General features: G+C 36.7%; 1 pseudogene; it reads left to right on the forward strand.

The window, feature by feature from the left end:
- The first annotated feature begins 1716 nt into the window (after positions 1 to 1716).
- The window catches only part of LOC116626378, a 95338-nt pseudogene continuing 79409 nt past the window's right edge, over positions 1717 to 17645 (forward strand).

The following is a 17645-nucleotide window of genomic DNA, read 5'->3' on the forward strand; positions in this document are numbered from 1 at the left end:
TTTTCTTCTTAGAACCTATTTCCTTTAGACTTTTTGTATCCAAATGTCTTCAACGCATTAAAAAATATATGCAATATTTTTACTGTATTTTAAAATTCTATTTTGTGTAGTTGGAGCAATACAACAAGATTCAGAAACTGTTAATGTTTTAATAGAAAATATATGTTTTTGTGATTTTTATGCAAAATATTTAAATCATATTGAATTCTGTCACAATATCATTGCTATTAGTTACTATTAGGATACAGGTTAACTTTATTTAAAAACTCTAGATTTAGTGATATAGTCAAGATATATAAAGTGTGGTGATTTAATAGAATGTTTATGTGATTACCATAAAGAATAAATACCATATGTCCACAAATTTCTCAAAATTCTTCATCATATAGAATATGATAGAATATGTAAAATGTTTTGCAAATTATACAAACTTTATATACACAAATGATTATTATAGGAATCTACAATCAAATATTAATTAGTGTTAGAAATGAAGATAGGTATGATATATAAATTCTTAAAATGACTGAAGATTATATATATATGGATAAAGAAACAGAAAGACAGAGACAGAGAAAGATAGAGAGAGACAGAGAGAAAACTGTGCCCCAAACATTGATTTATGGTTATTACACAAATTAATTTATTTACCCATACCACAATCTAATCTCAGATATAGTCACCATTAGTTTTCCATTTTATAAATGAGAAAAATAAACACATATAATTTATGTAACTGCATAAGGTCATATAACTAGAAAGTGAGAAAATAGATTTAAGCTGACTATAGAGATCTCATTATTAATTATTATACTGTACTTACTGAAGTTCTTTCTAGCTCTAAGATTCTATGATCCTAGGAGGGTGAAAGATGGTGGAGGAGTAGGGGACCCTATTTCAACCAGTCCCCTGAATTTAGCCGGATATCTACCAAACCATTCTGAACACCCATGAAATTAGCCCAAGATGTAAGAATATATATCTGGATCTCTAGAACAGAATATCTCTGGTGGTCTTGAAGTATGAAGCATGGAGCCATGACTCAGAAGGGGGAGGGAGCCACCATAAGCTAATGCTGGGAAGGTGATATAACACTGGAGTGCAAAAGCATCTTGTGCTGGGGGCCAGGCACAAACTTGCAGACCAGTAGTGGTGGGAAAAAGACTTTAGTCCAGCCCCCTGACAAGATCCAGGAGCTGCAGGTCCATGCATGCAAACCAAGGACAGCTCACGGTTTTAGAAGCACAAAGGGCAGAGACATGCCCGGCCCTGGAATCCACCTCTGGGAGTGTTGCTGTGGGGCTCACAACCAGGCAGGCTGTGGTTTTTAGCAGCACAGACAGAAACAGAGACTGTGTGTCCTGGAGAGTTCAGTGAAGAGCAGACTGTGATCTCTCTATTCTGACAGAGATTTGGATGTGGTCACTTCTGTTCTGACTCTCTGAAGAGACATGGAAAGCCACCAGGGAAAGCCACCAGGGAACAAAAGCCCAAAAAACAGGTTTTCACTGAGCCCCCCTCCCCACAAGGGGCAGGGCAACTCTGCTCAAGCAGGGTCGCCTGAGTAATAGTGTGGCAGGCCCCTCCCACTGAAAGACAGGCTGGAAGAACAAGAGGACAACAACCCCAAGATCCCTATAAAACAGGTGCATCTTGCTTGGGTCATGGTTTATATTTGGACTCTGTATATTCCCTCACCCCCCCCCCCCCGACAGAATGACTAAGAGGAGGAATCCCCAACAAAGGAAAGATTCAGAGACTGTGGCTTCGGCCACAGATCTAGTGGATATGGATATTAGCAGCGTGTCAGAAATAGACTTCAGAGTAACAATTATGAAGTTGATATCTAGGCTTGAGAAAAATATTAGAGACAATATAGAATCTCTAAGGGCAAAAATGAGATCTAATCAGGCCGAACTTAAAAATGCTATGAATGAAATGCAGTCTAAACTGGATACTCTGACTGCCAGGGTAAACGAGGCAGAAGAACAAATTAGTGAGCTAGAAGATAAACTGATAGAAAAGAAGGAAACTGAGGAAGCTGGGTAAAACAGATTAAAGCCCAAGAGATCAGACTGAGAGAGATTAATGTCACCATGAAATGTTCCAATGTCAGAGTTATTGGGATCTCTGAGAGGATGGAGAGAAAGAGAGGTCTAGAAGATATATTTGAGCAAGTTGTAGCTGAGAACTTCCCTAATCTGGGGAAGGAAACAAGCATTTGTGTCCAAGAAACAAAGAAGACCCTTCCCAAGATTAATGAGAACAGACTGATGCCCCGATATAATAATAGTACAATTTGCAATTATTAGATCCAAGGAAACAACTCTGAAAGTGGCAAATGGGAAGAGATTTCTTACGTACAGAGAGAGGAACATCAGAATAACATTAGACCTGTCCATAGAGACCTGGCAAGCCAGAAAGGGCTGGCAAGACGTATTCAGGATACTAAATGAGAAGAACATGCAGCCAAGGATACTTTATCCAGCAAGGCTGTCATTCAGAATGGATGGAGGGACAAGGCGCTTCCAAGACCAGCAGAAAATGAAAGAATATGTGACCACCAAGCCTGCCCTGCAAGAAATATTAAGGGGGATTCTATAAAAGAAGAAAGACCCCCAAGAGTAATATACACCAGAAATTTACAGAGACAATCTATACAAGCAAGGACTTCACAGGCAACATGATGATAATAAACTCATCTTTCAATAATCACTCTCAATGTGAATGGCCTAAATGTTCCCATGAAATGGCATGTGGTTGCATATTGGATAAAAAGACATGATGCATCCATATGTTATCTACAAGAGACTCATTTTGAACCTAAAGATACATCCAGGCTGAGAGTGAGGGGATAGAGAACTATTTTTCATGCCAACAGACCTCAAAAGAAAGCTGGGGTAACAATTCTCATATCAGACAAATTAGACTTGAAGCTAAAGACAGTAGTAAGAGATACAGAAGGAGACTATATCATTCTTAAAGGGTCTATCCAACAAGAAAATCTAACAATTGTAAATATCTATGCCACCAACATGGGAGCAGCCAACTACATATGCCAACTGTTAACCAAAATAAAGAATACTGATAATTACTTCAATAGTAGGAAATCTCAACACTCCACTCTCAGAAATAGACAGATCATCTAAGCAGAAAATCAAAAAAGAAACAAGAGCTATGAATGACACACTGGACCAGAAGGACTTCATAGATATATACAGAACATTCCACCCTAAAACAACAGAATACTCATTCTTCTCAAATGCACATGGAACTTTCTCCAAAATAGACCACATACTAGGTCACAAATCAGGTTTCAAACAATACCAAAAGACTGAGATTATTCCCTGCATATTATCAGACCACAATGCTTTGAAACTGGAATTCAATCACAAGGAAAAATTTGGAAGGGATTCAAACACTTGGAAGCTAAAGACCATCCTGCTAAAGAATGATTGGATCAACCAGGAAATTAAAGAAGAAACCAATGAGAACAAAAATACATCAGTCCAAAACCTATGGGATACTGCAAAGGCAGTCCTAAGTGGGGAAATACATAGACATCCAAGCCTCACTCAAAAAATAGAAAAATCCCAAATGCACAAGCTAACTCTACAACTTAAGGAACTGGAGAAAGAACAAATAAAACCTAAACCAAGCAGGAGAAGAGAAATAATAAAAATAAGTGCAGAGATCAAAGAATTAGAAACCATAAATACAGTAGAGCAGATCAACAAAACTAGAAGCTGGTTCACTGAAAGAATTAATAAGATCAATAAACCTCTGGCCAGACCTATCCAAAAGAAGAGAAAGGACCCAAGTTAATAAAATTATGAATGAAAGGGGAGAGATCAGAACTAACACCAAGAAATACAGTTATTAGAAATTATTACCAGCAACTATATGCCAACAAATTAAGCAACCTAGAAGAAATAGATACCTTCCGGGAAACCTATAAACTACCAAGACTGAAAGAGGAAGAAATTGACAATCTGCATAGAAAAATACCAGTAATGGATTTGAAGCAATATAAAAAACCTCCCAAAAAACAAGAGTCCAGGGCCTGATGAATTCCTAGGGGAATTCTACCATTCAAAGAAGAAATAATACCTATTCTTCTGAAGCAATTTCAAAAAGTAGAAACAGAAGGAAACTTCCAAACTTCTTCTATGAGGCCAGCATTACTTTGATCCCAAAACCAGGCAAAGACCCCATTAAAAAGGAGAAATACAGAACAATATCCTTGATGAATATGCATGCCAAAATTCTCAACAAGATCCTAGCTAATAGGATCCAATGGTACATTAAAAGGATTATCCATCACAACCAGGTGGAATTCATTTCTGGGGTACAAACGTGGTTCAATATTTGCAAATCAATCAGTGTGATAGAACACATTAATAAAAGAAGAGACAAGAACCCTAGATCCTCTCAATTGATGCAGAGAAAAACTTTTGACAAAATACAGCCTCCTTTCCTGATTAAAACTCTTCAGAGTGTAGGGATAAAGGGAACATTACTCAATTTCATAAAAACCATCTATGAAAAGCCCACAGCGAATATCATTCTCAATGATATTGAGATACATGAAGCCCACTCTTACCACTATTGTTCAACATAGTACTAGAAGTCCCAGCATCAGCAATCAGACAACAGAAAGAAATAAAAGGCATTCAAATTGACAAAGAAGAAGTCAAACTCTCTCTCTCTTCATAGATGACATGATACTTTATGTGGAAAACCCAAAAGACTCCACCCCATAATTGCTAGAACTCATACAGCAATTCAGGAACATGGCAAGATACAAAATCAATGTGCAGAAATCAGTTGCTTTTCTATACACTAACAATGTAACTGTAGAAAGAGAAATTAGGGAATCAATTACAATAGCACCAAAAACCGTAAGATACCTAGGAACAAACCTAACCAAAGAGGTAAAGGATCTATATTCTAGAAACTACAGAACACTTATGAAAGAAATTGAAGACAGGAAAAGTTGGAAAAATATTCCATGCTCATGGATCAGAAGAATAAACATTGGTAAAATGTCTATGCTGCACAGAGAAATCCATACTTCCAATGCCATCCCAATCAATATAACAATGGCATTTTTCAAAGAGCTGGAGCAAACAGTCCTAAAATTTGTATGGAACCAGAAAGAGCCTGAATCTCCAAGGTTATGTTGAAAGAGAAAAACAAAGCTGGGGGCATCACGTTGCCTGATTTCAAGCTATATTACAAAGCAGTTATCACCAAGATAGCATGGTATTGGCACAAAAACAGACACATAGATGAAAGGAACAGAATAGAGAGCCAAGAAATGGACCTCAACGCTATGGTCAACTGATCTTTGACAAATCAGGAAAAAATATCCAATGGAAAAAAGACAGTCTCTTCAATAAATGGTGCTGGGAAATTGGACAGCTATATACAGAAGAATGAAACTCGACCATTCTCTTACACCATACACAAAGATAAACTCAAAATGGATGAAAGACCTCAATGTGAGACAAGAATCCATCAAAATCCTAGAGAACATAAGCAGTAACCCCTTTGACATTGGCCATAGCAACTTCTTTCAAGACTTGTCTCCAAAGGCATGGGAAACAAAAGTAAAAATGAACTTTCCAGACTTCATCAAGATAAAAAGTTTCTGCACAGCAAAGGAAAAAGTCAACAAAACAAAGAAGCAACCCACAGAATGGGAGAAGACATTTGCAAATGACATTACAGATAAAGGGCTGGTATCCAAGATCTATAAAGAACTTCTCAAAATCAACAGCAAAAAACAAATAATCAAGTCAACAATGGGCAGAAGATATGAACAGACACTTCTCCAAAGACATATGTCTGGCTAACAGACACATGAAAAAATGTTCAATATTATTAGCCATCAGGGAAATTCAAATCAAAACCACATTGAGATACCACCTTACACCAGTTAGAATGGCAAGAACTAACAAGGCAGGAAACAACAAATGTTGGTGAGGATGTGGAGAAAGGGGAAACCTCCTACAGTGTCAGTAGGAATGCAAGCTGGTGCAGCCACTTTGGAAAACAGTATGGATGTTCCTCAAAAAGTTAAAAATAAGGCTACCCTGTGACCCAGCAATTGCACTACTAGGTATTTACCCCAAAGACACAGATGTACTGAAAAGAAGTGGTACATGCACACAATGTTCATAGCAGCAATGTCTGCAATAGCCAAACTATGGAAAGAGCCGAGATGCCCTTCAACAGAAGAATGGATAAAGAAGATGTGGTTCATATAAACAATGGAATATTACTCAGCCATCAGAAAGGATCAATACCCACGATTTGCACTGACATGGATGTAACTGGAGGGGATTATGCTAAGTGAAATAAGTCAAGCAGAGAAAGACAATTATCATATGGTTTCACTTATATGTGGCACATAAGCAATAGCACAGAGGACATTAAAGGAAGGAAGGGAAAACTGAAGGGGGGGAGTCAGAGGGGAAGAGGAATCATGAGAGACTATCGACTGTGGGAAACAACTTGAGCATTTCAGAGGGGAAAGGGGTGGCGGGATGGGTTAACCCAGTGATGTGTATTAAGGAGGACACATATTGCAATGAGCACTGGGTATTATATGCAAACAATGAATCATGGGACACTACATCCAAAACTAATGAAGTACTGTATGGTGACTAACATAATAAAAAAAAGTAACATTCTGTGATCCCAGATGAACAAAAATTAACATAAAATTCAAAAGAATCTTTATTGAGGATAGGAGATGAGATATAAATAGAGAGAAAGCAACAATAGTAGGGATTCCACTTAAATTCTAGCACTAAATTACACACACCCACACAGACATATACATCCCAAGACACGTTGAAAATGAAATGTTTCTTTCATCTGAATCCTTCCAATTCCAGCTGAAACTATCCTAGGAGACCTCATCTGAGAACAACTAAAAAAAAAAAAAAAGATGTGAATGCACAAACAGGCTTCTTTGTGCATATACAAATATTTTATTAAAATAGAGATATAAAATTAAAACAAAAACACAATAGGAACCTCATGAGAGTCTTGGGCTGATATTTAGGATTCAAATAATAAACAGCCATGAGAAATTTGAAATTAATAATTAAAGAAACCAAAGAAATTAATCCTTAAACCTTCTAAAAGAGACAGTTTACAAAATCAGGGCTAGTTTCTTTAAGGTACTACATTAAGTATAGAATCTGTTGCTGACATCAATATGACTATATTGAGAAAGTCTTTATCTCTCATGAGGAATACGACATGGTAAATTGTTTAGATGAAATGTCAGGAAGAGTTATTCGATATCTTTAAAAGAAAATTGTGAATTTATATGAATTTGTACTGTCTGATCTATAAATAAACATGAGTGAACAAATGGAAGATCAGCTTTGTCATGAGGATTCAGAGACTGTAGATGAAATTGTTAGGGATGGATAGATACTGAATATAAGGATAAATGCATGCTAAATTATTATCTTTGAATTATAAGTCTAAAAATATCTTAACTCACAAGACTTAATGATTAAAAAAATAGTAACTTAAGGAAGGATGGGGGAGTAGAAGCACCCTGAGCTCATCTGTCCCATGTTTTCAATCAGATATCAGTCCATATCCAAGTCAATAAATAGGAGAGTGATCCAAAGCCTGGCAGAACAAACTCCACAACTAAATATCAGAGAAGAAGTTGCCTCTGAAAGATTAGGAAGGTCAGAAAGGCAGAGGGAGGCTGCCTGCAGAAGGGAGGGATCTGTGCACACAGAGAGGGCAGAGAAATGAGCCCTCCCACCAGGGAGCTCATACAAGGAGACTAGTTTAGTTAGTTTATCTGAGATTTTTCTGGCTTCTTGAGTTAGACTTGTACTGCTATAAACTTCCCTCTTAGAACCACCTTTGCAGCATCTCAGAGGCTTTGGATCATTTGTTTTCATTTTCATTTGTTTCCATGTACTTTGTTATTTCTTCCTTCATAGGGGTTTTTGGTTGACCCATTCATTGTTTAGTAGCATGTTCTTTAACCTCCATGTATTTGTGATATTTCTAGATTTTTTTCTTATGTTGACTTCCAGTTTCATAGTGTTGGGGTCAGAAAATGTACTTGGTATGATTTGGTCCTCCTGAATTTGCTTACCACTTTTGTTTTTGTTTTATTGCTTTTCCTTTTTTATTTTTTATTCTCTCACACATGGTCTTTACTTCCACTCAAAGATTCCCCTTTAACATTCCTTTTTTTTAATATTATGTTAATCACCATACATTACATCATTAGTTTTTGATGTAGTGTTCCATGATTCACTGTTTGCGTATAACACCCAGTGCTCCATTCAGTACGTACCCTCTTTAATACCCATCACCAGGCTAACCTATCCTCCCTCCCCCCTCCCCTCTAAAACCTTCAGTTTGTTTCTCAGAGTTTATAGTCTCTCATGGTTCATCTCCCTCTCTGATTTCCCCCTTTAACATTTCTTGTTAAATGGTCTTGATATCCTTTAGTTTTGTTTGTCTGGGAAACTCTTTGTCTCTCCTTGTAGTCCAAATGATAGCCTTGATGGATAGAGTATTCTTGGTTGCAGGTGTTTTCCTTACTGAACTTCACAGATAAGAAAGGAGAAATAACTAACACCACACAAAAACAATAATCATAAGAGATTTATTATGAAAAACTATATGCCAAAAAATTGGACAACCTAAAAGAAATGAATAAATTCCTAGAAACATATAAACTACTAAAACTGAAACAGGAAGAAATAGAAAATTCAAACAGACCAACAACCAGTAAAGAAATTGAATCTGTAATCAAAAATCTCCCAACAAACAAAAGTCCAGGACCAGATGGCTTCAAAAACAAATTCTAGCAGACATTTAAAGAAGAATTAATACCTATTCTTCTCAAACTATTCCAAAAGATAGAAAAGGAAGGAAAACATTCAAATTAATTCTATGAACTCACCATTACCTTAACACCAAAACCAGATAAACACACCACTAAAAAAGAGAAAACTACAGGTCAATATCCCTGATAAACATAGATGCAAAAATCCTAAACAAAATGCTAACAAGCTGAATCCACAATACATTAAAAAAATCATTCACCACTACCAAGTGGGATTTATTCCTGGCTTGCAAGAGTGATTCAACATTTGCAAATCAATCAGTGTGATACATCACATTAATAAAAGAAAGGTTAAGAACCATATGATCATTTCAATAGATGCAGAAAAAGCATTTGACAAAGTACAACATCTGCTCATAATAAAAGCCCTCAACAAATTAAGTTTAAAGGGAACATACAACAAAATAAAGACAATCTATCAAAAACCCATAGCAAATATCATCCTCAATGGAGAAAAACTGAGAGCTTTTCCCCTAAGGTCAGGAAGAAGACAAGAAGGTCCATTCTCATCACTTTTATTCAACATAGTCCTGGAAGTCCTAGCCCCACCAATCAGACAACAAAAAGAAATAACAGGCACCCAAATCAGCAAGGAAGAAGTAAAATTTCCACTACTTGCAGATGACATGATACTCTATATAGAAGCCCAAAAGATTCTACCAAAAACTACTAAAACTGAGAAGCAAATTCAGTAAATTTATAGGATACAAAATCAATTTACAGAAGTCTGTTGCATTTCTATACACCAATAATGAAGCAGCAGAAAGAGAAAATGAGAAAACCTAACCAAAGAGGAATAAACCTAACCAAAGAGGTGAAAGACCTGTACTCTGAAAACTATAAAACACTGATTAAAGAAATTGAAGATGACACAAAGAAATGGAAAGACATTCCATGCTCATGGATTGGAAGAAAAAAATTTTTAAAATGTCTCTACTACCTAAAACAATCTACACATTTAATGCAATCCCTATCAAAATATCAACAGTATTTTTCAGAACTAGAACAAACAATACTAAATTTTGTATGGAACCACAAAAGACCCCAAATAGCCAATGCAATCTTAAAAAAGAAAATCAAAGTTGGAGGCATCACAATTGCAGACTTCAAGTTATATTACAAAGTTGTAATATATTAAAAATATATTACAAAGTTGTAATATAACTGGCACAAAATAGACACATAGATCAATGGAACAGAATAGAAAGTGAGGAATAAACCCACAACTATGTGGTCAATTAATCTTTGACAAACCAGGATAGAATATTAAATGGACAAAAGACATGCTCTTCAACAAATGGTGTTGGGAAAACTGGACAGCAATGCAAAAGAATGAAACTGGACTACTTTCTTACATCATACACAAATAAATTCAAAATGGATTAAATACCTAACTGTGAGACCTGAAACCATAAAAATCCTAAAAGAGAGCAATAATTTCTGTGACATTGGTCATAGCAACTTTTATCTAGATAGGTCTCCTGAGGCAAAGGAAAGAAAAGCAAAAATGAACTATTAGGACTACATCAAAATAAAAAGCTTCGGTACGGTGGGGGAAACAGCAAAACTAACAGGCCACATATAGAATGGGAGAAAATTTTTGCTAATGACATATCTGATAAAGGGTTAGTATCCAAAATATATAAAGAACTGATACAACTCAACATCCTAAAAACCAAATAACCCAATTAAAAGTGGGCAGAAGACATAAGCAGACATTTTTCTCCAAATAAGATATGCAAATGGCAAGAGACACATGAAAAGATGTGCAACATCACACATCACCAGGGCAATGCAAATCAAAACTACAAGGTGATAGATATCACCTCACACTTGTCAGAATAGGTAAAATCAACAACACAAGACACAACATGTGTTAGAGAGGATTTGGAGGAAAAGAAACCCTTTTGTATTGTTGGTGGAAATGCCAACTGGTGCAGCCCCTCTGGAAAATAGTTTGGAACTTCCTCAAAATTTAAAAATAGAACTACTTTATGATCCAGAAATCTTACTACTGGGTATTTACCCAAAGAATACAAGAACAGTAATTCAAAGGGATATACACATCTCTACATTTATTGCAGCATTATTTACAATAGCCAAATTATGGAAACAGCCCTTGCTTATCGATTGATGAATAAACAAGAAGTGTATATATATATAATGGAATTTTATTCAGCCATAAAAAAGAATGAAACCTTGCCATTTGCAATGTTGTGGATTGAGCTAGAGTATAATGCTAAGTGAAATAAGTCAGATAAAGACAAATACCATATGATTTCAGGCATATGTGCAATTTAAGAACAACAAAAAAACAAGCAAAAGGAAAAAAATAAGAGAGAGATAAGACAAAGCAACAAATACTCTTAATTATAGAGAACAAAATATATGGTTACCAGAGGGGAGGGGAGTGGGGGCTGGGTTAAACAGGTGATGGGGATCAAGGAGTGCATTTGTCATGATAAGCACAGCATACTGTTTGGAAGTGTTGAATTACTATATTGTACACCTGAAACTAATATAACACTGTATGTTAACCAACTGGAATTAAAATAAAGACTTAAAAAGCATAGTAACATAAATTATTAAAAATTATTTTTTTCTGAAGTATTGATTTTGGGTTTTCCTCTAAAAATTTTTTTTGAAGTCCATTATTGTGTAAAAGTTCTGATAATGAAGTTACTATGTTCACTCATAGAATTCTCTTCCCACGTAAATGACAGAAATCCTGGTAAATAAATCAATAACATTGAAATATTTACACAAATATCTAGTAAATATACATTTTTTCTGTTTTTGATAAAATCATTAAGTGATTAACTTGAAATATATGTAAAATTTTAAAATGATAAATTTCCAATAATCTAAAAATTATTTTTTTAAAGTTTTTATTTTAATTCTAGTTAGTTAACATACCATATTATATTAGTTACAGGTGTACAACATAGTGATTCAACAATTCTATACATCACCCAGTGCTCATCAAGACAAGTGCACTCCTTAATCTCCATCACCTAATTCACCCATCCCCCCACCCACTTCTCTGATAATCATCAGTTCGTTCTCTTTAGTTAAGAGCCTATTTCTTATTTTGTCTCTCTCCCTCTTTTTTTTCCTCTCCCTTATTTGTTTGTTTGTTTTTTTAAATCAATATTGTATAAATTTATTTTGTTAAAAATTTAAAAAAAATAAAGAGTATACAATCTTCAAATTGAAGGCACATATCTTCAATAGTACCAACAAGGTAAAATCATTTTGTTATACCAATGGACTCTTCTTTGTTCCTGGCCTACTGAGCAGGTATGTAGGATTCTCCTTGTTATGCAAAATGCTCCAGGACCAGCATTTCTCCATGTCCTGAGACTTCTAACCATCCTATTCTTTCTATATTCCACTCTTACCTCCATTTCTTATCCATCCCTACTTTTGTCTCTCCCCTTCCCCCCCTGCCATTCCCATTCCACTCCCATCTCCAGTCCTGTATGAGCAGATGGTGCAAGCAGATGCCCAGTTGTTCGGTTTCTTAAAATTTAAAACTTATATCTGTTTCACTTAGGTCTCTGGCCATGGCCCAGTACTCTTCTTTCATTTGGAATAAACTTCTATCTTCTCATTTTGTCTAAGCCTCTGTGCCTGCTTCTGTATGTAAGGAAGTCAACTACATCTTGTCTTCTTGAGGTAAGGGCCTTATGAAGAAGAGGTCCTGTAGTACCTTGCAGTGTAGGGTCTCCTGTTCCCCAGGGCCTGGCGCTTCAAGGAGTGCTTGGTGCTCCAATGGGTGCTTGGTGCACTCTACTGTTGTGTTCTGGCCACTTGCTTTGTCCTTCAGGCCAGTTGTCTGTAGACTCTTTTTTGCTTGTTGTAGGCAGTATTTGGTCCCTGGCCTGAATATGGTGCATTTTAAGTAGGTGTGCTCTGGTCTGCTTATGAAATGAAACCTGTTGCTACTGATGCAGGAATCAAGGCTCTGCAAAACTCCTGAGTCAGGAGATGCAATGTGGGCAGAGGTTTGACCTGGTCTTCTGGGGGAGGGGGCCCACTACCCTAGAACTGAGGCAATCATGAGTGGGAAGGGCAATTCCACTGGAGTGCAGGGTGTGGACAGGGCTTGGTTTAAGCTAGGTAGGTAGCAAGTGTTAGTACTGAACTGGTTCCCTCAGGTAGTCTATGTCTCTGCTGATAGGAGGGGCAAGAAATTTGCACCTGCTAGTTTCTTTGTTCCTGGAGAGATCTTTCCACGAACTCTGCCTCTCTGGGACACACTATAAGATGAGCAAATAACCTCCCCATTTGAAGAGTGCAGGCACTCTTCAGATAGCTATTTCCACAGTGTATGTCCAAATGCTGTTTGCCTTGCCTTCTCTCCAAGAGCAGCCCCAATGAGTCCAGGCTCTCCCCAAGCCAAGCCTGCTGACCTTTAAAACTCCAGGCTTTAAGCCCCACTGGTTGCAAGAACTCATGAAATTTAGTCCCTGTCACTTTCCAAGCTAATTGCTATGGGGATCTGTTTTCCCAGGACGCTCCCCTGCATTTAGTCTGTCTCTTGCCCTTCTCCACGACCACACCTCCCTTCCCACTGCAGCAACCACAATCAATTTCTCTCCCAAACTTCTTCTCTATACTTCTTACCTTCTTCAACATGGCCTTTTCTCTACCTTTAGTTGTGTAGTTTGTTCTGCCAGTCTTCAGGTTGATTTCTGGGGTATTTAAGATGACAGTTATCTAGTTGAATTTGTGAGATGAGTTGAGCCTAGGGTCCTCCTACTCTGCCGCCATCTTCCCCTCAAAGAAATTCCTAAGGGAGAAGTTTTTTGTTGTTTAGAAATACAAATTTGAGGATCTTTTTTGATGAGGAGCTAAGTTCCCTTGCATAACCAGGATTACAATGGCAAAACAAAGAAAGAACTGTAGTGCTGAGTAATAAACTAAGAGGAATATAAAGTTAACATTTCCTTGGGAAAAGGAGCATAGTAGACACAGATACAGAGATAAAAAAGAAAAGAAATTCTAAGAATATGTTACCCCAAAGAGACAGATGTGGTGAAAAGAAGGGCCAGATGCACCCCAATGTTTATAGCAGCAATGTTCACAATAGCCAAACTGTGGAAGGACACAAGATGCCCTTCAACAGACTAATGGATAAAGAAGACGTGGTTCATATATACAATGGAATATTACTCAGCCATCAGAAAGGATGAATACCCAACTTTTACATCAGCATGGATGGGACTGGAAGAGATTATGCTAAGTGAAATAAGTCAAGCAGAGAAAGTCAATTATCATATGGTTTCACTTATTTGTGGAACATAAGGAATAGCATGGAGGACTCCTAAAGGAAGGGAAAAATGAAGGTTGGGAAATTGGAAGGGGGAGATGAATCATGAGAGACTATGGACTCTGAGAAACAAATTGAAGGTTTTAGAGGGGAGGGAGTGGGGGTGATGGGTATTAAGGAGGGGATATATTGTATCGAGAACTGGGTGTTATACGCAAACAATGAATCATGGAACACTACATCAAAAACTAATGAAGTACTGTATGGTGACCAACATAACATAATAAAATAAAATAAAATAAAAAGAGTATCAAACTTGATTAGAATTTAGGACTTTACATGCATATTCAATTCAACCATCACAATAACCTTGGGAGATATGCAAAATCACACAGAGAATTCCTACTAGCAAGTTAACTTAATTTAAAAGATTTTGCAATTTTATTGAGATGTTCTAACATTAATTGGAGATTTTATATTTCCATTGAAGACTTCATTCTGTAAAAATAATTATTTTAAAAAAATATTGAAAACCTATCAGGTTTAAAAAAAATCAAAAACATTCTTTATCTTCTTTTTGTTTCTTATCCTTTGCCACTTAGCTACCATGACTTGACTATTTTAAAAATCCACATTCTGCCTTATGTGAGTATTCCCTTGCACATACTATGCTTTCCACCACAAAAATCTTCTCTTTTGAATCAGGTGAATTTTTTACTCATCATTCAAAACAGATCTCAATATCAAACCCTCCAGAACCCTCTCAAATCTCAATGATTCTTGGTAAAGTCAACCATTTTGTCATCTGTACTGTCATTTTATCTTCAACAAAATTCAATTATTTTATTTTTTTATCTTTTTTTATTCAAGTGGAATTAACATATGTTATATTAGTTTCAGGTGTACAATATAATGATTCAACAATTCTATAAATTACTCAGTGATATCACAATGAGTGTTCTCTTAATCCCCTTCACCTATTTCACCTGTTCCCTATCTGCTTCCCCTCTGGCAACTGAAATTTGTTCTCTATATTTTTGAGTTTGTCTCTTTGTTTCTTTGTTCATCTGTTTGGTTTCTTAAATTCCACATGCCTAAAGTCATATGGTCTTTATCTTTCTTTCACAGACTTATTTCACTTATCATTATGCTCTCTAGGTCTATCCACGTTGTTGCAAATGGCAAAATTTAATTCTTTGTTATGGCTGAGTAACAGCCCATTATATATATGTACTTATGTATATATACATTATGTATATATATGCCACATCTTTATCCATACATCTATCAATGGACACTTGGACTGCTTCCATAATTGGGCTATTGGAAATAACGCTGCAATAAACATAAGGGTGCAGGTGCATATATCTTTTTAAATTACTGTTTTCATTTCTTTTTGGGGAGGGATAAATACCCAGTAGTGGACTTACTGGATCATATGGTAATTTTTTTTTTTTTTTGAGGAACCTCCATACTGTTGTCCACAGTAACTGCACCAGCTTGCATTCATACCAACAATGCACAAAGGTTCTTTTTTTCTCCACATCCTTGCCAACACTGTTGTTTCTTGTGTTTTTTTATTGAAGCCATTCTGACAGGTATAAGGTGATATCTCATTGTCCTTTTGATTTTCATTTCCCTGGTGATGAGTAATATTGAGCATTTTTACATGTGTCTCTTGGCCACATGTATGTCTTCTTTGGAAAAATGTCTATTCATGTCATCTGCCCATTTTTAATTGGATTATTCATGGGTGTTTTCAATGTTGACTCGTATAAGATTTTTATTTATTTTGGATATTAACCCCTTATCAGATATATTATTTGCAAATATCTTCTTTCATTTGGTAGGTTATATTTTTGTTTTTGTTTTGTTTTTAAAGATTTTATTTATTTATTCGACAGATAGAGAGAGAGCACAAGTGGGCAGAGTGGCAGGCAGAGGGAGAGGGAGAAGCAGGCTCTCCGCTGAGTAGGGAGCCAGATGTGGGGCTTGATCCCCGGACCCCAGGATCATGACCTGAGCCGAAGGCAGCCGCTTAACCAACTGAGCCACCCAGGTGCCCTATATTTTTGTTTTATTGATGGTTTCCTTCAAGGTGCAAAACTTTTGTTTTGATGTAATCCCAATAGTTTATTTTTGTTTTTTTTCCTTTACCTGAGGAGACATATCTAGAAAATGTTTCTACCAGTGATGCCAATGTTTTCTTCTAGGAATGTATGGTTTCAGGTCTCACATTTAGCTCTTCAATCCATTTTTAGTTTATTTTTGTGTATGGTGTAAGAAAGTGATCCACTTTCATTCTTTTGCATGTAGCTGCCCAGTTTTCCCAACACCATTTATTGAAGAGACTTGTCTTTTTCCTATTGTATATTTCTGTCTCCTTTGTCATAGGTTAATCAACTAATGAGCTTATTTCTGGATTCTCTAATCTGTTCCATTAATCTATGTGTCTATTTTTGTGCCAGTACCATACTGTTTTTATTACTACAGATTAGTAAATTTTGAAATGTGGGTTTGTGATACCTCCAGTTTTGTTCATTCTTTTCAAGATTCTTTGGCTATTTGGGGTCTTTTGTGGTTACATACAAATTTTAAGTTTATTCTGGTTTTATGGAAAATGTTAATATTTTGATAGAAATTGAATTAAATCTGTTGATTACTTCGGGTAATATGAACATTTTAACAAATAGTTTTAACTATTGTTGTATTTTTTTTTTTTTTAAGATTTTATTTATTTATTTGACAGAGAGAGACACAGTGAGAGAGGGAACACAAGCAAGGGGGAGTGGGAGAGGGAGAAGCAGGCTTCCCGCGGAGCAGAGAGCCCGATATGGGACTCGATCCCAGGACCCTGGGACCATGACCTGAGCCGAAGGCAGTCGCTTAACAACTGAGCCACCCAGGCGCCCCAATTGTTGTATATTTTAACTAATAGTTTTCTCAACCCATGAGCATGGAATATCTTTCCATTTGTTTGTGTCATCTGCAACTTTTTTCATCAATGTTTTATTGTTTCCATAGTACACAGTATACTTTCCAGAGCACCTCTGGTGTTTCAGGGGTGTCTCCTATGTGTGTTGCATGCACCCTACTATTGTGGTTGAGCTACATTTGCCTTCAGTCCAGTTGGCTGCAATGGTCTCCTCTACCTGTTGTGAGGAGGATTTCTGTCCCTATGTTAAGGGGCAAATATGGAGCCATGTTGGGCTTGTAGTTGGTTCAGACCAGATGCTGGCCCTTAGCCCATTTGCCACACTTAACCAGAGTGTTCTCTCCCTGAATTGTCTCCTAAGAGGCTTTTGTTGGTGGGTGGGTCCTGTAATCAGACCAAATGTCTACCTCTAGTCCATCTTTTGGGGTTTCAGTGACCCCTAAATGCAGGGCTCTCTTCTTGTGTTGTGTATGTGGTTATCTTCTTCTCTCTCTCCAGGGAAGGAGTGACCTTGGAGTGGCACTGGTCAA

Source organism: Phoca vitulina, unplaced genomic scaffold, assembly GCF_004348235.1.
Source record: "Phoca vitulina isolate PV1807 unplaced genomic scaffold, GSC_HSeal_1.0 scaffold86, whole genome shotgun sequence".
NCBI classification, from domain to species: domain Eukaryota; kingdom Metazoa; phylum Chordata; class Mammalia; order Carnivora; family Phocidae; genus Phoca; species Phoca vitulina.